A 27,435-nucleotide genomic window follows, 5' to 3' on the forward strand; every position below is an offset into this window, starting at 1 on the left:
ATTAGGAGTATTTAACTGGTCACAGTGGAGGAATAATTTTATTTTGCATTTCATATCTGTTTTGAAGTCTCATAACTTTGGCAATTACTTATATGATTTCTGTAACATAGAGGCACCTAGAAAGAAAAAAAGAAGTCTTCTGAATAGAACTATCTGCTCAAGATACATATATAAATAGAGAATCTGCTAGAAAAAGTGTACAAGAGCTTTCACAGAATAGGAATCCGATCCCAATAGATAATGAGTTAATGTTTTTTGCATAAATACATGAGTGAAAAAAATTTGGATAGCTCCTTTCCTTGGGTTTATCACTGTTTACTTAGGTTACTCAACATGTAAACATTTAAATCTTTTTATTTAAAATTTATTTTTGAATTTTAATTATTTTTTCCTCACTGGAGAGTTTGTTTTTCTTAAATTCGAAAGGCAGAAAGGCCGACAGGCATAGAGATGGAGAGAAAGCTTGTGCTTGCTGGTTCACTTCCCAAATACCCACACTGGTTGAGGCTGCATGAGGCCAAAGCAGGGAACAGGAAACTCAAGCCAGATCTCCCAACTGAGCAGTCAGAAGTGCAAACACTTGATCCGTCTCCTACTGTCTCCCAGAACGGAGAGCAAAGCTGTGACTCAAACCAACCTAGACACTGTGAAACTGGACAGAAGCTTCTTTTGTCGGATGCTTATTTATTTATTTATTTTTTAATGTGATAGGCAGAGCAGCAGTTGAGTCTAGACCAGACTGGAAACAGGACGCTGGAACTCCTTCAGGGTCTCTGTGTGAGCGACAGATGGAAGTAGCTTCCTTTTTTCATATCTGACCTCCTGGGATGGGCATAAGATGAGTTTGGGTTGGAAGTGGAGTTTCCATGACTAGAGACAGGTACTCTGAAGTGAATCCAATGTACCACAATGCTTGCCCTGGGATGGGCATCCTAACTTGAAGGCTAAACACTAGTTGTAAGAAACATTTGTTTGGATCTTGTACTATTGTAAGCTACATTGTGTGGTCAGTGCTGACCTCATGGTGCAGAATAAGATGGATAGGTCCCTAGCCTTCCTATGGGTACAATTTAATATTAAATTATATCAGATGATAAGTTTAAAAATTGTGACAATATTTATGGAATAAGTGACTGGGATGATTTGAAAAAAAAAAAAAAAGCAGAGAGGGAGGCCAAGGGCATCCTTCAGTTTCAGTGTTATAGATGAATTCCAGAGGCTGTGTTTTCGCACCTGTGCTCTTCACAGCATTTTCTCTATGACCTTGATCGCAGAAGGGTGGCTGCTCAGCCTTGTGTACACAGAGGAATACCACACTCTTTGGAACTTCACAGAAGCAACCCAGAAGGCACATGGGTTGAGCGAGCACCTGCAACAGAACACTTTCATCCAGCTGCTCCTGCTCTGCATTGTGACATGAAGAAGTCCAAAGTCTGGGGGCACTGACTTACATAGCTGAGTCTGTAACAGATGTGCTAATGCAAGGTGCTATTAGTAAGGGGCACTCAGTACTCCTTTACCACTCTGACTAATACGGTAAGGAACTAAGAATGATTCAAGCAAGAAATACTAACGAAACTCAGGGGGGCAAACATGATTGAAATTGAGACTACAAAATGTACTAGAATATGTCATAGAAAAGGTTAACCTGCCACGACAAAGCTTTCCAGACTGAAATATCAGTTATTCCAGCTTCCCAAATTAGTTGCACACACATATGTTCAATTTTTGTTACAATCGTATTCTTATTCATTTAGGTATCCTTTTATAGCTTAGATAATGCTTTTACATTTTTTATTACACTTAATTTCCATAAAAATAATTGTCAAAATGCCTGTTATGTTCCATACACTGGATTGGGCTTGTAGATTACTTAAAAACGAAGGCTTGTATTTTAAAAGTTGGTCCCAAGTCCAGTGCAATGCTTCACTTCAAACACTTAGGATGATTCAAACACCTAGGACACTTTAAGTATCCTCTGAGTTCAAGCACCGGAATCTCACATGGGTGTCAGTTCATGTCTTGGCTGCTGCACTTCCCATCCAGCTCTCTGTTTGAGGCTTGGGAAAGCAGTGGAGGATGGCCCAAAGCCTTGGGTCCCTGCACCCACATGAGAGGCCTAGAAAAGGCTGTTGGTTCCTAGTTTCAGATGAAGTCAGCTTTGGCCATTGTAGATATTTGGGGAGTGAACCAGTAGAGGGAAGGTCTCATTCTTTGTCTTTCCTTCTCTCTGTAAATCTGTCTTTCCAATAAAAAAAAAAAAAACAATTTTTTCAAGGAAAGAAGTGATTTCCAATTAGAAAGGCAAGTAATGTCTTTGAAGATATTGTTCTCGGGCCTGGCGCGGTGGCGCAAGTGGCTAAGGTCCTCGCTTTGCACGCCCCGGGATCCCATATTGGCACCGGTTCTATCCCAGCAGCCCCGCTTCCCTTCCAGCTCCCTGCCTGTGGCCCGGGAAAGCAGTCGAGGACAGCCCAAAGCTTTGAGACCCTGCACCCGCGTGGGAGACCCCGAAGAGGCTCCTGGCTTGGGACCGGCATGGTATCGGCCTTTGCGCTCACTTGGGGGAGTGAATCATTAGACGGAAGATCTTCCTCTCTGTCTCTCCTCCTCTGTATATCCGCCTTTCCAGTAAATAAATAATAAAAATAAATCTTTAAAAAAAAACAAAAAAGATACTGTTCTCCTGATATTTGGGCATCCAGGACACTAAGTGCTATGTGCAAAGTTGCACAGCTAATTATTGCCTCTATTTGTTGGATCAGTGCCACTCAGTTTAAACAACAAAGTGTTGACAGTTTCTAAAGGCTTATAAAATATTGTGATGAAGTAATTAATAATATTATCTATAAGTTTTCATTCATTTTTGTAAGTAGGATGAAAAAATAACACATATTGATCATATCAGCTGAGACTGATTCAATCTGTCAAGACTGAGTTAATTAAATTCTCAGTGTGTATGAAGTAAGTGTGTTCCTGGTAAAATGTTATGAACCAGCAGAGATCTGACATGTACTGGAACCAAGTATCTGAGCAACAGTGGGGTTACAGTGTTTCATTTTGGGAAAAAAAAAAATGGAAGTAGTGTTGATTTTAAATTGTTTACTTTTAAAAATTTATTATGTGAAGAACAATCTAAGGGAGACAGAGAGAAAGTGTAAGGGAGAAAGGGAGAGACGTGAAGAGAGATTCCCAATGTTTGGTTCACTTCTAGTGCTGAGCCAGGCTGAAGCTGGGACCTGGATCTTCAACCAAATGTACTACTTGGGTGGTGAGGACCCGGTTACTGGACTCATCATGTTCTGCTTCCAGGGTGAGCAATAGTGGGAAGTTGGATTGGAGGCAGAGGAGCCAGGCCCTTTACCAGGCCCGTTAATAGGGGATACGGTCATCCCAATCTGTGTCCTACGTGCTATGCCAAGTGTACAAGTACCCTTCTCATCACTGATGATTTTAAACAGTTAATTGATGTATTTGAGAGGCAAAGATAGGGAGCTCTCATCTTCTGGCTCACTCCCCAAATGCCCACACTGCCCCCTGGCTGGGACCAAAGCTGGAGACCAGAACTCAGTCCCAGTCTCCCATGTGGGTAATAAGGACTCAATCACTTGAGCCATTGGTACTACCTCATAGGGTGTGATTTCTCTGCAATTAAAAGCAGAGCTAGGCGTTGAACTGAGGCACTCCATATGAACTCAGGGAATCTTAACCGTTAGACTAACTACTTGTCCTTACATTGTTTTTTAAGCTCATCTAATATAGGTCTTTAAAAAATATGACTCAAAGGCTGAAGAAAGATTAATTTTCTTTACATGCCACTTTGTGAAGATAAATTCTCTGAGTGTGATAGAGGTAGCGAGGATATAAAATATATGTCAGAATAGGAAGAGCTGGGGTAGAAATTCTTGATGGTGGGAAGAAGAAAACAGATTGGAGATGAACAAGTAAAACCAAAAGGAATCAGGGTTTGTGAGGAAAAAAAAAGGAGTGGGGGAGGAAATTAGGAAAAGGAGAATTTATGGAACCAGGTTTGGCCAAACTGGCATGAAAGATAAAGATGAGAATTACATGGGCACGAAGTCTTGTCAACTCTGATTGAAAAGTACAAAGACTTTAAGATACCAGGATTGAAAAGACAGGGAATTTATTCCAGAAATAATTATTGTGTAGTTTTTGTTTGCCAAATCTTGAAAATGGAATGATAAAAAAGAAAGGTGTGGTCATTTCACCTGTGAGCTGGTTGTTTAGGAAATGCTTACTTAGCAATAATTCCAACTTGCTTCACTGATGAATTATGTAATAACTTTGCAGGAGTGGGTTGCTTCCTTCCACTCAAGATGTTGGAATAGATTCTGCAGTAGGGAAGTAAGGGCTGAGCATGGTAGGAGTTTCTGGGATTGGTTTCTAATGACTCAACATTTTATCATCTACTGAGGAAGGTACTGGAAGAGCACCTACAACTGGGTTTACATAAAGCAAAGTTCAATGGTTGCCTGAAACACATGTTGCCTCCATCAGCTTAGTATAGAAAAGTCTTGTGCTTGAAGGCCTAGCATTGGCTTCTATCTAGAAGTGGCCTCCAGATCATCATGTTGGTTTCAACTGATTTTGAAGTACTGCCACAAGAATCTTTTTGTTTTTACTTTAGGCTGATGGGTTTGCACTGTAACTATATCTGCTTTTCTACATCTCTGGTTGACACTGAGTTGACCTCTGCTTACCTCATACTTGCTAAAAAGAAACATATCTAAGACCATTCGCCTTTGTGATAAGAGCAAGAAAAAACAAACAGCGGAAAGACCCTTAGTAGTGGATGACCTACTGTTAGCTGTAGAAGCCACACAAATAGAAAGGAGTCTTGGGCCATCTATCCATCCTAGGCTTGTCACCAGAAGGCAGGACACAGGGATAGGGCTCCAGGGGTGTTTGAATCTTGTTTGGAGCCAAGTTCTAGGCTTGTTTGCAGAATGGTTTGCCATGTGGTATGTTTAATGGATAGACAAAAAAAAAAAAAAAAAAAATGAAAGGCAACCACTTTGTCTGTGAGTCATTTTCAAACCATGATGTTCCATGCAAGATCGGATGACCTCCATCACATAGACAAAGTATCTGGAAAGCATCTCCAGGGAGATCTTTGGCGAATGAGTCCATCTTCCCCTTGAAATTGCTAACCTTCACATCCACCTCTGTCTTCCTTCCCTTGGTTGAAAACAGGTTACTCTCAGGTCATCCAGAGACTGCTTGCTTGATCAATGAACAAGATTTTGACCACTTCCGTGAAGTAAGATTAAAATAGAGGGACAAAAAAAATAGCAAGCTCATCAAAAAATCTTGGACATTCCTAATGGGTGATGATCTTCTATCTCTCACTTGCACAAATACAATTACTTTCAATTTAGAAAATAAAGGGGATTTAAAAAAATATTGTGGCACTTAAGAAACAAACCCCATTTTAATCTATGTAATTGTTTAAATGTATATATCATTAAAATGATTTAACTGTTTTAAAAAACTAAAAATCAATGATTTAAAGGCTTAAAAAACTTAAAAAAATTTTATTTGAAAAGGGGAATTCCAAAGAGGAAGGGATAATCAGAAGTAGATCTTCCATCCACTGGTTGATTCCCCACACCTCAGAGGTCAGGGCTGGGCTAAGCAGGACCTTTTCTCAGGTTTCCCCTGTAGGTGTAGAGGCCCAAGTATTTGGCTTGGTTGTTTTTCCACGTGCATTGGTAGGAAACTGGATTGCAAGCAGTGCAGCTGGATCTAGAACTGGTGCCCATGTGGGATGCTGGCATCTCAGGAGGAGGCCTCACCCACTAAGTCTCAACACCAACTTCTATAGACTTTAAAAAATACTGTTAGTTCTGGAAAATCAAGTCTGGGGATCAACAAATGCTTTGGATGAAATAATGGCCTGGAAGGAAATTAAAAGCGACAAATTCTCCAGGAGGCCAGGAACATGCAAATGTTTAAGAATCAGTGAACTACAAAGATCTAGAAGAGGTGAAATACCCACTGGGAAAGACTTCTCAATAAAGCAGTTTCCACATCATCCACTCAATCCTTCATTTCACACCTTCATTTCTCTTCTCCACTTGTACAGTTAGGTGATCTCATCTAATGCTTTAACTACCACCCGCATGTTTATGACTCATAGGTTCTTATCTTCCTCTCACTTTGACTTCTCCCCTATATGCCAGACATCTTTAACGGCTTTCTTGTATTGCTACCTGGACATCTAGTAGAAAATTCAAAATTAACTTGTAAAAATAGATCTTTTCATTCTACCTTTCTTTTTTTTTTAAAGCTGGAAATTCTTTTTTAAAGATTTATTTATTTTTATTGCAAAATCAGATATACAGAGAGGAGGAGAGACAGAGAGGAAGATCTTACATCCAATGATTCACTCCCCAAGTGGCTGCATCGGCTGCAGCTGAGCCAATCCAAAGCCAGGATCCAGGAACTTCCTCCAGGTCTCCCATGAGGGTACAGGGTGCCAAGGATTTGGGCTGTCCTCGACTGCTTTCCCAGGCCACAAGCAGGGAACTGGATGGGAAGTGGAGCCACTGGGATTAGAACCGATGGCTATGTGGGAGCCCAGCACATTCAAGGTGAGGACTTTAGCTGCTAGGCCACGGCGCCAGGTCCTATTCTATCTTTCTTAAAACTTGTTCTATTATTGTTTGTTATGAATATTTTATCATTTTTTCACCACATCATCTTCCACTCCTATAGTAGACTACACCTCTAATTTATCAGTATTTCTTATTAGCTCAAGTTCTGAAATATCCATTTATTTCTGCTGATTGTTTCTCTTACCATTGCAATACAAGTTAAATCATCTTTTAAAGTTAATATTTATTACTATTTTTTACTTGAAAGAGATGGAAGCATAGAGAAAGAGAGATTTTCCACATGTTGGTTCATTCTTCATATTCCAAATGGTCAGGACATGGCCAGGAAGAAATTGGAAGCCAAGAGCTCCATTCACGTTTCCTTCATGGGTCCAGGAGCCCAAGCATGTGCCTCATCTTCTGCTACTTTCCCGCATTAGAAGGGAGTTGAGTCTAAAATGGAATAGCAATGGAGTAGCTGGAACTCGAACTCGTGCCCATAACATTTGCTGGTGTCACAAGTGGCTGCTTGACCCTTTATACCATAATGCTGACCCCCAAAATTATCTTACACTTTTCTGCTGAAATTTCTAGTCCCCTCAACATACATTTTTTTCCCCTTTCTCTCCATCCCCTTGTGCCAGGCACATAATGTTTAAACATAAATCAGGTCATATCACCCCTGTGTTTATGGCACACTCATACCTGTGCTCAAGGTGGGATGCAAACTCTTCCCAGAGCTGACACATTCACTACAATGGTGTGAGCCTTGCCTAGCTCCTCATCCAGCCACTTCTTAGACTCATGCCCCCAGCTCAATCAACAGCTCTTTCTTTGAGTGCTTCCTATGAGCTTAGCATCTCCTAGATGCCCAGGACAGACCAGGGAATGCCACACGGAGAGGCTTCTGTCCTCTGAGGGGTTTATGATGCAGCTCGGGTGAATGGGCAAAATACCAGTTCTTTGGTAAGTCAGAAAGTGAAGGTGCTTTGGATAGAAGCAAACACAAAATTGGGTAAAGGAGTCGGGGTGCCAGGGGAGGGTCTCTGGGCAGGTAGCAGGAGTGATCAGAGAGTGCAGCATTCAGAAGTAAAGAATGAACTGAAGGCAGTGAATGAACTGAACAAAGCTGGGGTCTGGAAGAAGAGTGTCCGGGAAAGGAACATTATGTGCAAGAAACAGCAAGGAAGGGTGATAGTAGACTCTTCGAAGATTTGAGCTTTTACTCCTTGTAAGAGGGGCAGTTTTTGACAGGTAGTGACACAATTTGACCACCATTTAGCACTGTCCTGGGCCTGGTGCTGTAGCCTAGTCGTTACAGTCCTCACCTTGCATGCCCAGGATCCCATGTGGGCTCAGGTTCCTATCCAGCTGCTCCACTTCCCATCCAGATCCCTGCTGGCAGCCTGGAAAAACAGTCATGGATGGCCCAAGGCCTTGGGATCCTGTACCTGTGTGGGAGATGCAGAAGAAGCTCCTGGCTTCTGGCTTCGGATCAGCTTGGCTCCAACAATTGCGACTACTTGGGGAGTGAACCAGTGAATGGAAAATCTTTCTCTCTGACTTTTCTTCTTTCTCTAAATCTGACTTTCTGTTAAAAATAAGTCACTGTGGCTGCTGCTTTGAGAATAGAATTTAGAGGGACAAGGATGGTTTTAGGGAAGAATTCAAGGCTATTGCAAAAATAGGGTTGGACTATGATGATGTTAGCGGAGCCTCTAGGGTACATGATGTAAGGAGTTATTGGCTGTCAGGACCCTGTAAATGATCCAGAGAGAAAATATTTCCTTAAAAGTCATAGCCTAGGGCCCAAGTCGCCTCACATTTGTCCTACCTTGTACTTTGTGGATTAATGGACCTGTGAGATGAGGTCGCCTTCAGGACTTCATTGGGAATGTTGTCAAATTCCATGAGCAGAGGTAGAGAAAGGGAGGCTAGAGGATGAAGGGAGGTTTTTGGATTGAGCCAGCACAGACATGCCGTCAGCTATAATGGTTATGGGCAGCAAAGAGCAGATTTCAGGGCAAGGGGAGTGAGTGAGTGGAGGCAAGGAGTTTTGGTTTAATGATGTGAATTTTGATGTGGTTTAGACCTCTAGTGGAAGACAAGCAGCAGCAGCTGGACTCAGGTGTCAGGAGTTAAGGACCAGGACAAGCACATCTCCCTGCTGCCTCAGAGCATCTGTCCTTCCTGCTTCCTCAGAGGCAAATGTCTTTCTTCATATCTCTATAGGCACTTCCTTCACTCTCGAAATTGTTCAAATATCAACTGTTTTAGTAATTAAGGGTCTTCCCCTGCCACTTAATCTAATGTTGGTCCTTCTTTAATTTGTTTGGCACTTGCTCGTCGATGAACTTTTTGCGTGTGTATTGTGAGTGTCCCTTAACATAGAAGTTTCATGAGAGCAGGATTCATGTTTGTCTTGTTCACTCTCAGCATCCCCAGTACCAGTCCAGTACCTGCATACTCAGTGAATTTTTGTTGTATGATTCAGCAAATATAAATCCATGTGCCATCCTAAAGGTAAAGACCATCTTAAAGGTAAGCCTGAACGATAAGAAATTTGAAAGTGTTTTTATTATTGAATGGCACAGAATATTTGCTGATCACAGTGAACCAGTGATTCTTTTCCCTAGAATTATGTCATGGAACAAAGACAAAGAAATATATGTAGGTGTTTTCAATCCAGGAAGAGAAAAGAGATTATGAAAAAGCTATCATAGTTTTTAATTATCTTTTTAATTGCATTGGTAATGAAAGAAAAATTTTAATCAATTGTGGGTAGCATATTTTCAGCTTTTGTTGTTAAAAATGAGCCCAAGGCTGGATTAAGACAAAATTAGGAGCCTGAAGCTTCATCTAGGTTTCTTGCAGACGCATGTAGAGGCCTAAGCACTTGGGCCTTCTTCTAACACTTCTGAACACTAGAATATTAAGCAAACTGATTGATTTATCTGGTTCTTCTTATCTACATCATTGCATAATAACTATCTCATATGTAATTACAGAAATAAAGAGTATGATATTTGTTCATGTTCTTGGTAAATATGAGCATGTAAGTATTACCTGAAAGGCAATTGGTTTATAAGACCTTAAGCATTTTCTTTTGTAGCAAATGACTTCCTAAAGACATAAATATTAAAAGTATGTAATTCACTTTGATTATGTACAAACGATACATAAAAAGATGATATTTGAGGGCCTCAGCGTAGTAGCCTAGTGGCTAAAGCCCTCGTTTTGCGCTTGCCAGGATCCCATGTGGACACTGGTTCTAATCCCAGTGGCTCTGCTTCCCATTCAGCTTCCTGCTTGTGGCCTGGGAAAGCAGTTGAGGATGGCCCAAAGCCTTGGGATCCTGTTCCTGCGTGGGAGACCTGGAGGAAGCTCCTGGCTCCTGTCTTCAGATAAGCTCAGCACCAGCTGTTGCAGCCACTTGGGGAGTGAATCAATGGATGAAAGATATTCTCTGTCTCTCCTCCTCTCTGTGCATCTGATTTTCCAATTAAAAAAAAGAGGAGAGAGATGATATTTGAGTTGCTTCGGATGCTTTTAGCTGCAAGGGCAAGGATCCTACATTAAGTTGATTAAAGCTGGGAAGAAAAATGATCTCATAAGAAATGTAGTGTTGGACAGGTCAGGCTTCAGTTGACAAATTCTTCAGGAATCTGGTGACTTTCTATTTTTTCACTCTGTGTTCTCTTGGGCCTTCGGTTCTGAATCTCATGGTCCCAAGATAAGCACTCTGGTTCTGAAGCCCACGTGTACACACAGGACTAGACATGTCAGGGAGGCAGCACCACACTGCTCCCCTGGTCTTCTTGGCCAGAGCTGGAACATGCACACCAACAACACTCCTGTCAAAGTGATTTGCTGTTGTTTCCTTAAATCCAACATTTCCTTTCTAAGGGGCAGGGGCTCACTTTCCGTGAGTATACAACACTCTGATACTTGAGGAGCAAAATTTCTGCTGGCATATGATCTCCTGATACTAGAACAAAATAGTGTTATATTAGCAAGGACGAAAGTGGGGTGGGGAGGAAATGGTTGTGGTGTAGTTAACCCACAGTGTTTTTCACACCATCCTCATCTTTTTTTTTTTTTTCTAGAGATAGTGGTTATTGCAAAACTAAGAACAAGAGGATGTCATGATGGCTGAAAAATTGGAAATTATACTGTGCAAGCTTTCAGGTTGATCAGTTTTATCATATTTTCTGTTTTTTTGATATCAGGAATACAAGAAAACTTGAGTATTGGAGAAATGGTGCAATCAATGTTATTTTTGCTTTTGTTTGATTTTTTTTTTGACTAACCTATTTTTCATGCGATCTTGATTAAATTAGCAGAAAATTAGTTCATGGCCTAAAAAGGAATATAAATAAATAAGAACAGGAAGTGGAGGAAGTAGATATTTAGGAAGTAAATACACTAGAAGGCCTGAGAAAGAGGATTTCAAAATTTTCATTTTCGGAGTAACTAGAGGTTAAAGACAAAATGTACAAAACATCACCCTGCAATAGTTTTTGTTACCTGCCGCCAATATTGGCCCCTGATTTTTTTCTTAGCACTGCATCATTTTTTATCTGAAGAGTAGTTTGTGTTACATTTGTTTGATGTTTTTTAATAGTGGTTTAATCATTGCATCGAATCATGCAATGCCTGAAGCACATTGGCTGGAAAATGATTTAGAAATAAAATTATTGTTATTATTGTTATCTTTATCTCTTGTAACAATGCTCATTAGATTAAGATTATATCTAGGCTAGCAATAGTTCAACATACATGATTATATGTAATCAGTTTCTTTTTTTCTTTTTTTTTTAAGCCTTGTTGCTTACACTCAACTTTGTTCTTATCGCTAAACTAACTATTGTTTATAAGTTGTAAGTGAGTGACTTGCTTTGAAGAATAATCCTGTACAGGTTTCGACAAGCGTTCACTCCTGGTGGGACTGGGATCCAAAAGAACTCCTGGTTCCCAGTGGACACAAATTGGTGATAATTGCTTAGCCCCTGAGTGACTGTGGCACTGACGCAGCTTTCACTCAAAGCATTCAGTATTCCAAAGCACAGATCTCTGACTAGTAGAAGAGCTATGAGGAATCTCTATTTTAGCTTGATAATGGAAAAACTTTATAAACATCTAAACTCTCTGAGAATGGGGTATGCTATCTTGTCAGGTTGTGAAAGTGGTCTAGAAGACTATCAGCAGATTTACTTGGGATGTTGCGAAGAGAATTCAGCTACTTGGTACGTTAACTCAATGTCAGCATGGTATTTGTTAGTCTCTCAAGTGGCTTCCCTTTGTGAGACTATGTTTCTACGTAAACTGAAGCTGTAGTCTGTCTCTGCAGTTGTATGATAACATTAACTGTCGGATCATTCATCTGGTGTCCTTTAAAGGTAAAATACATTGTATTTTTTCCCTTCATTCCATTTATGTATGTTACAAGGAACGTGATGAGAGTTACAGCATCTTAAACTATGGGGCAAGGGCCAGCATTTATGATAAAGTGGGGTTTGAGATCTGGCTACTCCACTTCACCAATCCAGCCCTCGGATGTGCTTGGGAAAGTAGCAGAAAATGGCACAACTTCTTAGGCTCCTCCCACCCATGTGTGAAGCCAAGATAAAGCTCCTGACTTCAACCTGGCCCAGTCCTGCTCTTCTTGTCATTTGGGGACTGAGCCAGCAAATGGAAGATATTTTCTGTTACTCCTCTAGTCTCTCGTCTTTTGTTGCTCTGCCTTTGAAGTAAATAAAACAAATCTTGAAAGAAATATATCTCTGGAGTCTGTAGATAGTTTGAGGGTTAGAGCCTCAATAGCAGGAGACCAACATTTCCATATCTGATTCTCTAAGTGGGTCAAAACGTTTTCCTCTTTTTTTTGCATATTAACTGATCTACAGAAATAACATTTTAGTAACTTCAGTGTTATTATGATTAAAAGTATTATGATGAAGCCCATGCCATGTGCCCCTTCTAGCTTGTGAATGACTTTGTAAATGCATGCTGTTGGTTTCCAGATTGATTAGATATCGGGAAGAACAATGAGAATGAAAACCCACCATATCCATGCAAATATGTCATTGTAAATTTACAACAGAAGAGGTGGTATACTGAGGGTGATTTGGCATATTTAAGAAATTAAAAACTCCAACATCTTAAAATGTTTTATGGGGGAAAAGTTTGTGGATTTGGAGATAATCACAGTTGAGAAAAACAGCATGTCTTTTCTATTAAGTGGGAAATTCAGCTTAAGCGCATCCTTGTCCACGAACCCCCTCCAGGCTCTGCCTTCACAAATCTGGATTCTTCTTTGAGTTCTACCAAGTCCAGGACATCCGTTTGATCACGAAGTATTTATTTATCATGTTACTGTTAATCTCTTGGAAGTGAGAAAGCTATAATTCAAAACTTTTAATTTCTGATAGTTATTTTTGCACCTTTCCAATCATAAAAGGGGCTTATATTTAAAAGTCAGTGTAAGGGGCTGGCATGGTTGTGTAGGAAGTTAAAGCTGCCACCTACAATGCAGGCATTCCAGCTGGGTACAGTTGGAATCCTGGCTGCTACGCTTCTCATTTCTTACTGCAAATGCGCCTGGGAAAGCAGGTCCAAGTATGTGGGTCCCTGTCCCTATGTGGGATACCTGAATGGAGTTTCAGGATTCTTGCTTTGGCCTGGCCCAGCCTTTGGTTATTGTAGTCATTTTGGGAGTGAATTATCAGATGGAAGAGCCCTCTTTCTCTTTGTAACACTACCTTTCAAAGAAACGAAATAAACCTCTTTTTAAAAAGTCAAGGGAAATGTCTTCTCGCTCACCATGTATGTCTCCGTGTATATTTCTGGTAGAGACTGTTAATAGCCCACATTGCACAGCCCACTCCCATGAGATACGGATTTTGAAAGCTGATATATTCTTGAAGTCCTAAATCTATCATGACATCTATCTTTTTTGTAAGTTTGATATTGTCTGGGGGAGCCCTAAGAAGACTCCCAACATACCTCATTTCTTTTTATTAAAATTCGTTTATTTGTGTGAAAGAGTTACAATGAGAAAACACACGTGTACACACACACATACAGAAAGAGAGAAAGAGAAAAACAGAGAGATTTTCCATTCTACTCCCCAGATGACCACAATAGCCCAACGATGGGCCAGGCAAAATACAGAAGCCAGGAGCTTTCTCTGGATCTCCCTTGAGGATAGCAAGGGCTCTAGCCCTTGGCCATATTTGGTTGACTTTCCCAGGCCTTTGGCAGGGAGCTGGATCAGAAGTAGAGTAGCTGAGACATGTACTGGTGCCCATATGGGAAACTGTTGTTGCAGGTAGCTGCTTTATGCATCACAATACAGTCTATGTCTTTCATCTTCCTTTGTGGATTTTCATTATTCAAGTCTATCTGACAGGTAGCAACCTCTGAATAGTGCTATTTCAGACATTTTCTTGTAAGACAGGAAACTGTTCCTGATTTCCTCCTGCGTATAAAACTGCATACAAAAATTGATTATGTGCTGGGTGGCATGGGCATGTTGATAGCCTCTGTGGGATGCACCACTGGCAGGTATGCAGTGTGCAGGACTGGTCAACCCAAAATGGACGAGCTATACACAATTAGTCCAAGAACTTCCTTTACCTAGATCCGCTGTATTAAGTTTTTCTTCTGCTGCTGCCTGGTATGTGGAAATGTGTGCGTGATGGGCCTACCAATCTTATCACAAGGGCAGTCTGGATCTTAGATTTTCTTGGATTTCATTTTTTTTCCTTTTACATCACTGCAGAGAATCAGGAAAGGAATGGGACCACAATCATTCCTTGTCCAGTCCCAGTCCCTCATATGAGAGCAACAGGGGTTTCTTTTTGGCATGGCTTTGTTTTGTCAGAGGTTTACCCAAGTGAAATAATCAGCTTCACGGTTCTGTTTGCTCAGGTTCTTGCATCTATTCTGTCTAGCCATTGTTTCAGGCTTTTTTTTTTTAATGATTTATTTATTTCTATTGGAAAGGCAGATTTACAGAGAGAAGAAGAGACAGAGAAAGATCTTTCATCTGCTGGTTCACTTCCCAAGTGGCCACAATGGCCACTGCTGAGCCAATACAAAGCCAGGAGCTTTTTCTGGGTCACCTGTGTGTGTGCAGGGTCCCAAGGATCAGAGCCATCCTATTCTGCTTTCTCAGGCCACAGGCCCTGGGAGTTGGACGGGAAGTGGAGCGGCCAGAACATGAGCCAGCACCCATATGGGATCCTGGTGGATACAAGGCAAGGATTTAGCCACTAGTCCCTCACACCAGGCCCATCAAATGTATTTGTAAAGGTTGTTGTAGCTCAATGCTTAGTAAGTAGGCTCATTATGTTTTCTTGGCCATGAGAATTTTTTTTTCCTCTCAGGTAGATTTTTTTTTTCCCTTTTTATATAATTTTCAGTTTTGAGTGCTATTTTAAATTCAGATGATTTAGTGTTTCATTTTCATTCTTGAACCAAATAAAGCCCAAGAGAAAGTTTTTGGGTCTACTTTGTAAAGACATTCCTTGTTCACCTAATTCTCTATTTTCTTCTTATATAATTGCAAATCTTTGATTTTGTGAAGGAATTTCTAGGTTGACTTGGCCCGTGTTTGACAAATTCCTCTTGTGAATATTACCCTAGAGCCATCACCTGCTTTTCAGGTAGAGTTGGAACAATTCATTTTTTTTTGTAGCCTTTTTGTGGCTTTAAGGAAAGAACTCCAACTGCTGAATTTGAAAAACAAAAATAATACTACTGATAGACACTGGCTTAATATCCCTCCCCCCCCCCGTCCACAAGAAAATTAATTAGTGGTTATGAAACTTGATTCTTGTCATTAAACTTTTAATTACCTTAAAATGGCTACATATAGCATACGTATTAACTTGATAATTTTACTCATTAGCTGAACATATGCTTTATTCATTTTTCTTGGTAAGGTTTTCTCTACATTATTTCAATATTTCACTAGTGTTCCTCTTTCCATTTCAACGTTTTGACTTCCTTACTGTATCAAAACAGGATGGATGTCTCCATGTTTTGGTAGCCACATTGATGAATGTATCCAGGTTGTAAGGTGTGGAATATTTTCAGAATCTGAGAATTTTAGCAGCAAGCATTTGTAGGAACAATAAGAAACTTTAAGGACCAGGTTTCTCACCGTTGGCCACATTTCCCTGAAGGGCTGCCTGTGTGCTGTAAGTATTTAGTAACAGCTCTGGACTTCTTTCTGCTAGACACCAACAGCAGCTCTGAGAATGAAAAAATGTGTCCAGACATTACTTAACATCTCATGGTGTTTAGTTGTCAGCCCACCTGAGTTCGAACTGCTGGTGTACGTTGATACCCACACTATAGCAATTTTGATATTATTAGGGCTCAGAACAGGATAGGCTAAAGTATAACACCTTGGCATGCTAAGTGCTTTAAGCAGGAAGACACTGGAAGGACCCAGAAACAAAGCCTTTTTGAGCTGCTCTTATCCCTTTCTCTATTTCAAAATAAGTCATTTTGACCCACTTGGTGGGTCATAGAAACTAGCCAAAGTCAGCCTAAAGCCTAGAGACCTGACTCTAACTGTCCTCTGTCTTTCTGAGCAGGAAGTGGCCATAGTGACCATTTCTGACCAGTCCTGCCTGGTAGCAGGTCATAAGACCCTCATTCCAGGGCGATAATACCTGGGAGGCAGTAATGCTACACCCAATGGCCAGGAGGAATCTGAACCGACAGGCCTTTCTGGGTTTCACCATTCAGTCTATTACATTAGATTTTGTCCAATTGCATTTCTGCACAACTGTCCATTCTCTTAGGCCTTTGAGCTTTCATTTCTGAAGTTTTTCACGTCACCTAAAACTTGATTAAACAAATTGCTTCACTTTTGTTTAACTGTCGTTTCTTTTGGACTGTAAGCCATTACTGTTATGATAGGTGAGGAAAAGTATTACATTTTCCACTCTTGCACTATTGGACGGTTATCTGACAGCCTTTCATTTCTTGCTGTAGAGTCACGAGGTACTCTCTAACTGATGCCTGGGATGTGTTCTTCGGTGGTGGGCAGTCAGCCGGTGGCTGGTTTCCTTCTCTTAAGTACACTCTGTTTCAGCAAGTGTCCTCAACTGGTCCTATGGAAAGCACAGAAACTTTTCTGTCTGAACTCTTTCTGGCCATCAAGAAAATACTTCTAGGTTTCATGAGTCCAAATCATGGGGCAGAATGAACAGCAGTGACTTGATTGTCACTGTGTCTCCTCCTTCCTTCCCCTGTCTCCAAGAAGAAACTGCTGAGCCTCTTTGGGGAGCATTGCCTGACAAAGCTTGCTTATGGGAGCAGTCCTCATAGAGCCTGTGTCCTCACAGGGACTTTGCTTGTGCAGGCTTTTCTCCCTAGAGCCATGCTGCATTTCTGGGGTGGGTGTTCCACGGGAGAACAACTGGGAACTGTTTTGTTGTCTCATAACATATGGAAGAAGAACTTATAGATTAATCAAAGCAATCAAGATGGTTTCTGTAGTATGGAGTTTGTTTCTCTCTCTTTTTTTTTTTCTTTAAGATTCATTTATTTTTCTTTGAAGGACAGATGTACAGAGAAGGTGAGACAGAAGCAGATAGCTTCCCTCTGATGGTTCATCACCCCAAATGGCTGCAACAACCAGAACTGAGTCAATCCAAAGGTGAAAGCAAGGAGCCTCCTCCGGGCCTCATATAGGTTGAGGATCTCAAAGACCCAAGGCTCTTTCCATAAGAGAATGCATAAGCAGGATTCTGGATCAGAAATGGAGCAGCTGGGACACAAGCTAGCGTCCATATGGAATACTAACAATGCAAGTGAAGGCTGGAGTTGATTTCTTTCTGATGGACGTATTCTAGCTTCGCTTTACTCTGTTTTTGTTTGCTTCTCCCTCACCCCTCCTACCCCGGTCCCTTTACTCTGCCTGCCCCTCAAATGCTATATTGGCTAATCAACCATTCAACTCTAGGTGGTGGTGATGGTGGTGTTACCCCTGGAACAGACCACTCTGCAGTGGCCCTGCCCAAACATGCCCTTGAATCAGGAGCATGGTGCAGAAGGAAGTGTCTACAGCTGGACTTGTGAAGAGGGTTGTCAGGCATGACTTGCTGAAGCTCCCTTTGACCCAAACACTCTGCTATCTTGAAAACTTTGCCTTCTAAGACAATGTTGACTTACAGCTTTCACCATATTCACATTTTCTGTTTTCAAAGAATAACAAATAGGCTTAATTCTTCACAAAATCTTCAGCAAATGTCTTTTAATCCAACACAATGGTAGTTATTTTAAGAAAGTTGGCAAAGGACTGTCTTGGTTTTCTATTTTTCAGTCTTCTTTTTTTTTTTTTTTTCCTCATACAGAAGCACTCGGTCACATTTAATCTTGGCTTACACCAAGCCACATTAACTTGTTTGCGCAGAACTGATATAACTGCCTTTAGCTCTTCCATTCTCTCTCTCTCTCTCTCTTTTTTCAATCTCACAAGTAAGCCCTACAATTTAAACAACAGATTAAAGTCACACATAAGAGATTCAGAGATACCATGTGTCTGACTTCAGTATAACTTGTGGGGAGCTGATTCCACACCCAAGCTGTGTTGGTTAAAGGAAAGGAATGACTTATCAAAGCACCGAGCGGTGGAGAGGAGGAGCGGTTCAGGAAAACACATGACAAGGGAGAGAGTTAGCTCTCGGAGATGGCACCTTGCAGAGGCTTATAAGTGTACCACCAAGTACAGAACAGTTGAAGTCATCTTGGCCTGGTACAAGAGTTGGGGATTCTTTGTTCTCTAGAGATAAAGTCAATCTGGAGATTTTTCATCTGTATTACCAGAGGTGGGCCTCTTTGCAGATTGCAGGTGGAGCATTTGCTGGTTATTATCTGACCTCTAAGCTCACAGGTTTGAAATCAGCTCTTCCGTGTTCCTGCAGTTCTGAGTTTATTCTGCCTGCCTCCATTTGTTTTTACATAAAATGCCTATTTTAAAAATATTTTTGATTCAGAAAAAAGTTGACAAAATAATGCAGGGTTCTTGGGGTACCCCCATCCTGTTTTATCTTATGTTACTCCATCATGAGAGCTCAGTGTTCTCACCATTTTCAAGCAAGTGCTCAGATTGCCTCCTGCCACTGCTCATGCTTGGAATAAATAAGATACTTAGCATTTTCTGAATTGTGTTGTTGAGAAGCCTTTATTCGGGATTTGCTCTCATCTTTAGAACTCTGTGTTCAACTGTGTTCGCAAATATCATATGGAAGGACAGGATGGATATCTTCATGTTTTGTGTAAGCAAGTATTAACCATTACCTAAGAGCAATCATTGCTCCTACTTATGGGCAGCATTTATGGGTTAGAGCATTTCTAAAATCTGAAAATCTTAGCAGTCTTTTTTAGTGTGACCTTAGTTTGCTATCTTCCATCGAAAGTATATTGCTAAGACTAGTGAATCATTGCATGGTGCCATCAGTTCTTTTTTTTTTTTTTTCCAAATCATGTCTCCAGAAATGTCGTGGAGAAAGAGCCAGAATATTTTTTAGAGGAGCAGGAAAAAAAACATTGTTTTCTGAATATGGAAGCAATGAAGCCTCTGGAGAACCTTTAAGGACAGATCTATTTCACTAACGAAATAAAGTGATTCTAAGGAATTAGAAAAGGCTGAACCATGAAAGGCCTCCCCGCTCTGGACAGACTCCCAAGGGGGTCTTGTGTTTGCTCTTGTCTTTATGAGGTGATGGAAAGAAGGGCTCAGGTGACAGAGGGAGTTTTAGAAGAACCATCTTCATTTGTCACATGATGGTGCCTTCAGAACAAAGACAGAGGGGTGCCTAGCAAGAACTTAGGTCAGGAACACAGTTTCAAGCTGAGTTCTATCTGTTTCAGAATGAGGTTCTCAGCAGCAGAGATGTGTGGCGTTGCAATCAGCTTGCTTATGCACACCTTCTGACTTTTTATGCCTATGCTCACTCTCCGAAAGTCTCTGCTTGATTGCTTAGGAAAAACTCCAGAAGAAATAAGATATGCCACGAAGGAGGAAAGAGGGAATTACTGATATCTGGTGGACTCAGATTTTCTACACAACCCGTTGAGTATGGTTAATAAGCTGATTGTTTCTTCTAATTTCAGGCTGGAGGCTTCTATCAACAGAAATAGTGCATAGAAACCAACAAGACTGCCTCTTGGCATAAAGCTGGTCACACCCCAAGAGAAAGGTGGAGCCAGTACACTGTAGACGTTTGTTCTTTACGAAGAAAAACAAAAACTCAGCATAGGAATTCCTTTCAAGGAGCTTTCTTTGAGGATTAAAATTTAGTAGATTGTCTTCATTTCATGATGTGTAATAAAAAAATCATACAAGGAGCTGGTGTGGTCTTGCATTAAGCTACCACTTACAATGCCCACATCCCTAATAAGAGTTCTGTTTTAAGTCCTGGCTACTCCATTTGTAACCCAGAATTCTGCCGATGTGCCTAGGGATGCAAGAGAAGACAGACCAAGTAATTGGGCCCCTGCCAGCCATGGGGAGACCCTGATGGAATTCCTGGCTACTGGCTTTGTCTTTGACTGTTGTGGTCATTTGGAAGAGCGAACCAGCAAATGGCATCCCCTCCTCTCTCTCATGCTATATTTCAAACAAACAAACAAACAAACAAATCTTTAAAAATATCATCACCCAGATCTAATGTGTTATATGGAAATCAAATAAAAAACCAGGTTGGTAAGATAGCTAAATTTTGTCCAACACAAAATGAGAGCTGCATGTTAAGTTATGAATTAGAAATGCTATGTTTAATAATTTTTTTTTAAATGAAAGATTTATTTATTTAAAAGGTAAGGTTGGAAAGATGGGGCTTTCATCTGCTGGCTCACTTCCTGAATAGGCAGAATAGCTAGTGCTGGGCTAAACTAAAGACAAGAGCCAGCCAACAGCACCAACTAGATCTTCCATGTGGATGCAGGGTCTCAAGTCTCTGGGCTTTTCCCACTGCTTTTCCAGGCTCATTAGCAGGAAGCTGGACTGGAAGTGGAGCAGCTGGTACTTGAATCAGTGCCAATATGGGATACCAGTAGCATAGACTGCATCTTTACCTGGTATGCCAGAGCTCCAGCCCTGTACAATATATTTCTTAAAGTGGATTTTTAACCCAAAGGATCAGTTTGGGCTTTACTTGGGTGAAACTTACTTCATTGCTATCAGCTGTCTGCTGCAGTTCCTGCTTCGTACATGTGGGGTCACCATCTTGTGTCAGTCTTCTGCATTAGATTTTCACAAAGATTGCCAATGTTTTTCTTTTTTAAACCTCCTGGGATCCATGTTTCCAGCTGTCTCAGCACCATACTTCGTCTTTTGCCCTTATGCAATGGGTGCTGGCCATTTCATCTGGGTCATTGTGGTTATCAACACACTGCAGCTCGAATACTGGTGCTACTGGTTAGCCTGGGATAAAATTCAAGTGTCGTAACACTAATGAAGACTCACGTCTCAGCTTGTTCGGTGGTGGGTAGTGGGGTTGCTTAACACAGCATTTCAGTTCAAAGTGAAGGCAGGAGGGAGTGGAGATTGTAGATCACAGATCACAGAGCAGATGCTAACCCAGAAATGCCAGAGTTCTTCAGTTTTGCAGAGCAAACTTGCAGACACACGAATTATCAATGGAACTCACCAGCATGTATTCAGGGAAAATGAAGCCAACAGAGAACTGGAGGAATCCATCCAACTAATAAGGAGCTTAGAACTCTTCGGCAATTTGTTTCACTTGGGAGTTATTGCAAAGTCAGAAAGGTATTGGGCCCCCAGGATATTGGCTGGGAGACTCTCATTGTTAACAGCAAGCTTTACCCTTGGGAATTTTTTTTTTCCCCTTCAGGTGTTCAGTGTTCAGTTTTGCAGGCAAGGCCAAGATTTCTGGAAAAAGTAACATTAATCATGTTGGCATGTTAGGTTATTATGACTGGTGGCTACACACACTCCCCCATTCAAATATGAAGAACTTCCAACTTAGAGCCTCTGATTCATTCATTTGTTTATCCTTCTGACGAATTCTTGTTGAGGTTGTACTGTATGTCGGGCTATGCCAACCATCCGAACACAGGTGAGTTTCTCAACTCTCTTCTCAATGGCCTGACCACATGTCCTAAATCATCTATTATATTATATTATATAAATTATATATGGAAAGGCATGTTTACAGAGAGGAGGAGAGACAAAGATCTTCTATCCGTTGGTTCATTCCCCAAGTGGCCACAATGACTGGAGCTGAGCCAGTTTGAAGCCAAGAGCCCAGAGCCTCTTCCAGGTCTCCAACATGGGTGCAGGGTCCCAAGGCTTTGGACCATCCTCGACTGCTTTCTCAGGCCACAAGCAGGAAGGAAAGTGGAGCAGCCGCAACATGGACTGGAACCCATATGGAATCCTGGCACATGCAAGGCGAGGACTTAAGCCACTGTGCTACCGTGTTGGGCCCAAACTTCCCTCATGTCCTGTTCTTAGCGCTTGACCCTGATGCTTTGTTCTGAAAGAAAGACAGGGATAAGAGTCTCTTTAGAATCAAGAGAATGAAAATACTAGGGGTTCTCAGAAAGTTCATGGAAAACCCATATGATAGAAAAAAAAAAAAAACTACATACAGATATCCAAGTGTTGCCACTCAAAAACAAACTTAGCTGTTAATTTCATTTTCCTGTGCACTTTTAAAAAATATCCTGCTATTTGTAGCTTATTTCATCCAGTTGGGATTTTTTAAAAATGATTTTATTTATTTTTTAAAGATTCATTTTTTATTGTTTTTATTGGAAAGGCGGATATACAGAGAGGAGAGACAGAGAGGAAGATCTTCCATCCGATGATTCACTCCCCAAGTGAGCGCAACGACCGATGCTATGCTAATCTGAAGCCAGGAACCAGGAACCTCTTCTGGGTCTCCCAAAGGAGGCAGGGTGCCAAGGCTGTGGGCCGTCCTTGACTGCTTTCCTAGGCCACAAGCAGGGAACTGGATGGGAAGTGGAGCTGCTGAGATTAGAACCGGCGCCCATATGGGATCCCAGTGCGTTCAAGGTGAGGACTTTAGCTGCTAGGCCACTGAACCGGGCCCCAGTTGGAATATTTTTATCCAGGCCCTATTACCAGCAATATGTTTAAGAAATGGTGATTGGGGCAGATTTTTCTATAGAGGAAAACTTTGTTTACCCCATTCCATGTAATTGATCAGTACTTGTCTGTTTGGTAAAACCCAAGGCAAATATGAATTGGTAACATTCATGTCTTGGAGGGGTAAAAAATCCAGAAAGCACACTGTCCTTTGCAGATGGCTCTGAGTGGCGGGATGGAAGCAAGTGGCTGAATTGCTAATGGCTGCCAACAAAGTCCAGACTCCTTATTCTTATCTCTCCCACCCTCTGTGGGCACCAGCCAGTTCCTAGTAATTTTACCTTTTGTATTTTCTCATCCTCATCCTCCCGCCTGCCTTTCTGTTACTACTTTAGTGCAGACACGTCGATTATTTGCACCCATTATCATTTGGGTGAAATTCCCTCTCTACCATCTTCCCCTACTCCGTTGTTTCCACACTGTAGTTGGATATATCAACTTTATTGCTTTGAATTAAATACCTGTGTTCTAGTAAAACATCAAATGAGCATGTCTGGTTGTTAAACAGTGTGGATTCTGAAATCAGATACACCTTCGTTCAGTTCTTACTTGGTGCTTTCTTCTTTTTTATTTTTTTTAAGACTTGTTTTTTTTTCATTGGAAAGGCAGATTTACAGAGAGAAGAGACAGATTCTGTGCCTGCTGGTTCACTCCCCAAGTGACTGCAATGGCCAGAGCTGAGCTGATCCCAAACCAGGAGACAGGAGCTTCTTCTGGGTCTCCAGTGTGGGTGCAGGGTCCCAAGGCTTTGGCCAATGTCTACTGCTTTCCCAGGCTACAAGTAGGCAACTGGATGGGAAGTGGGGAAGCAGGGACACAAACTGGCTCCCATATATGGGATCCTGGCACGTGCAAGGGGAGGATTTAGCCACTGAGCCATTGCACTGGGCCCCTCATTTGGTGCATTTTCTTACCTCAGACACAGGAATGCTACTCATATCATAGGTGGCTGAAAAGAGTGAAAAAGACCACAAGATATTTTGGCACATGGAGGAGGCATTTATAAGTGATACTTTAAATAATCCACTGTCATTATATCCCATTAGTCCAATCGCATTTTGCTTATAGTCTCCTTCAATGCCTTTATTTTGTAGTTTGCCTTGGGTTGTTGATACTAGTAGCATACAGTTTCTTCTTCATTATCTTTTTGCCCTTTGATAATCTGAAACTGGGTATATCATGGAGACCCTTTTGATCCCTCTAGAAAACAAACATTTTATTTGCTTTCCTTAACTCCTTGCTTTTAACTCTTTTTGTCCTTTCTATATTGCAGCCTGACTCACAGGCCCGTAACTAGCTCTTCCTTTGTCTCATGCTAAGATTTTGTCAGGCTGTAGGATCCATAGTGGCAGAAATAGAGTCTTGTCTGCTCCCTGTACATTCTCTTGCACTGGGGGTCTTTTTTTCAGTTGATTTGCTTCCTGCCAGAAGGTTGACATGAATTTCTGGTGTTTTGAGAGGAGGCTCCCTAGTAGTTTAATCCTCTGAAAAAAGACAGTCTGTGTAGTTACCTAATCTTACACACTACCAGTCCCTGCGGATATATTCTGAGTCTGGATATTCTTGGTTTTTAGGACTTCATGAATGGTCTAAAAAATTATTAAATATCAGAGCTGTCAGAATTCTGGGAGGACACAGACATGTTTAACATCCATCTCTTCATTTCTCATGTGAGAAAACAGAAGCTATCCTGAAGTATCACATTTTTGGAGAAATCATTTCTAAAACCCTGCATGGAATTAATTGTTTTGTTCCTTATATCTTGTTTCATTGCAGGCCCCTTTGTTGAAATGTGGCTCACTCAGTGTTGCAGGTGTTTTCTATCACGGTTCCCTTTTACAGTGGACCTGAAATTCGTTGAACACCAGATATGGCTCATTTTCTTTACATCTCTAGCACTTGACACAAGTCCAACACAAACAAAATAGCCTGTAAATATTGACCAACCTGAGTGATTCCAAACAGATTATATCACTGTCATTGCTATGATCTCCCAATTTCCAAGTCAGGATCATTCCAGAGTATCAGTTTGATTGTCTCACTATATTTTTACATTCCCCAGTCTATAGGCTTGGAAAAATACTCAATGATAGCTGATCATTAATGAAATCATTTTTGACTTTTGCGAGCATCAGAAAAAGCTTAAAGCAAGAGAAATCACTGACCTCTGTCAGAAAGAAAAAAAAAAATCAAGAAAAGTGATTACATTGGAAGGTAGCAAAAGCCATAGGAGCTATTTAAAGGAGCATGAAAAGTTTTATCCTCTATAAATATCAGCTCTGTGGTATTAGAGATGAGGGAAACCAGTCTCTTCTCTGTGTCCTGAAGATAGTGGCTACAATCACTATATGTTTAATACAAGCTGTTGACTGGAGCTTCGGTTGGTGGTTAACCCCCTGCCTCCTTCGGGTTCCTGTGGGATGCCTGATGACACTGTGCTCAGGACTGTTTTGCAGGGTCTACCTGCTCTAGCATACATGGGTGAATTGAAAAAAGAACAACATTCATTGTATGTGGGTTTTGCACCCTTGTAGAATGTAGAACTCAACTATGCACGTGAATAAAGCTTCCTCCTAAGTATGAGATGCAGATGGTGGATGAAGCATAGGAACTTTGATGTATCAAAGTAAGGGGACAGTATATGGAGCACAAGGAGACGCGAGCTCAGAGTGTAGCCTGCAATATTGGATGGATGTAAGTAAATCATTGTATCTTCTCTGCATCTTCACATTTGTGAAGTGGTTGCTGTTGTCATCCAGCGATCCTTTCCAGACCCCTTGGGTTAGTTCACTTTAGAATTAGGACCATGTATACACAAACCAAACATTGGAGCATGGGAAATGGTAATTTATATTAATAGAAAGCAAAAATGGACAGAATTAGCCATCTTAATATCAGACAAAATAAAGTTTAACATAAAAACTGTTAAAAGGAACATAGAAGGGCATAAGTAATGATTTAGAGTTCGATTAAACAGGAAGATGTGATTACAGTAGATAAATATACATCCAAATGCCAATATATGTTGTTATTAAAAAAAAGTAATGTTAATGAAGAGCAACAAAAGCTCCAATATAAAAATAATGGGAGACTTCAACATTCCAATTTTAGTGAAGGACAGATCTACTAGTCGGAACATGAACAGTGAAATAACAGAGTTAATTTACGCCATGGACCAAATGGACTCAACTGATACCTACAGAATGTTCATCCCACAGCTGAACAATACACATTCTTTTCTTCACTGCATGAAACATTCTCTAGCCTAGATCACATGCTAGGCCATAAAGCAAATCTCAACAAATTAAAAAAAAAGAAATAATATCATGCATATTTTCTGACTATAATGGAAATAAATTGAAAATTAGCAACTCAAGAAACTCTAGAAAATGAGCAAAATAATACAGGCTGAATAATATGCTGCTGAATGAACAATGGGTCAGAGAAGAAATCGAATAGGAAATAAAAAATTTCCTGGAAACAAATGAAGATAACAACACAGCATATTAAGACTTATGAGATACATCAAAAGAAGTGTTAAGAAGGAAGTTAATAGCAATTAGTGCCTACATCAAGAAATGGGAAAGGCATCGACTAAATGATCTAACAATGCATCTCAACAACCTAGAAAAACAAGATCAAACCAAAACATCAAGAAATGGAAGAAGTACCAAATAAAGTGATTACCAATGCATCTAGAAAACAAGATCTAGAAAAACAAGATAAAACCAACACTCAAATTAATAGGAGAAAAGGAATAATTAAATTAGAGAGTTAAACAAACCTGAAGGAAAAAAAAAACATACAAAATGATCAATGGAATAAAGAGGTGGTTTTTCACACACACAACAATTTTAAAACTAGATAGCCAAAAAAGACTCAGATGAATAAAATCAGAATTAAAAAGCAGATATTGCAGCAGATACCACAAAAATTAAAATAATCATCAGGAATTGGTTCTATTATTTCTATACCAACAAAGTGGAAAAGCTGGATAGATCTCTGGACACATACAATCTATCAAATTTGAGTCATGAAGATGTAGGAAACCAAAATACATTAATAATAAAAATGAAGATGGAATAAATAATAAACACCCTGCTAACAAAGAAAAGTCCATGACTGGATGGCTTCATGGTTGAATTCTACCAAATTTATTCAAGAACTAAGTCTAATTCTCAAACTATTAAAAAAAAATTGAAAGGAAGGAAATCCTTCCAAACTCTTTCTATGAGGGCACCATTATGTTAATTCTGAAACCTGAAAAATGTGATTCAACAACAAAAAAGTAGAACCATAAACCAATATCCCTGATGAATATACATGCAAAAATAATCTACAAGATAGTAGGCAATTATATGCAACAACACATGGTCCGGAAAAATCATCCACTTGGATCAACTGGGATTTATCTCTGATATGCAGGTTGTTTCAAAATATGCAGATAAATAACTGTGATACATCACACTAACAAATTACAGAACAAAAGCCATATGATAGAGCAACCTCAACAGAGTAGAGAAAGCATCTGATAAAATGCAACATTCTTTCATGATAAAAATCTTAAGTAAATTGTGTGTAAAAGAAGCATCCCTTAACACAATCAAGGCAATACATGACAAAGCCACAGCTATAATCACACTAAATGGGAAAAAGTTG

The sequence above is a fragment of the Ochotona curzoniae genome, unplaced genomic scaffold (genome assembly GCF_017591425.1).
Source record: "Ochotona curzoniae isolate NIBS_2020 unplaced genomic scaffold, NIBS_Ocur_1.0 scaffold_4683, whole genome shotgun sequence".
NCBI classification, from domain to species: domain Eukaryota; kingdom Metazoa; phylum Chordata; class Mammalia; order Lagomorpha; family Ochotonidae; genus Ochotona; species Ochotona curzoniae.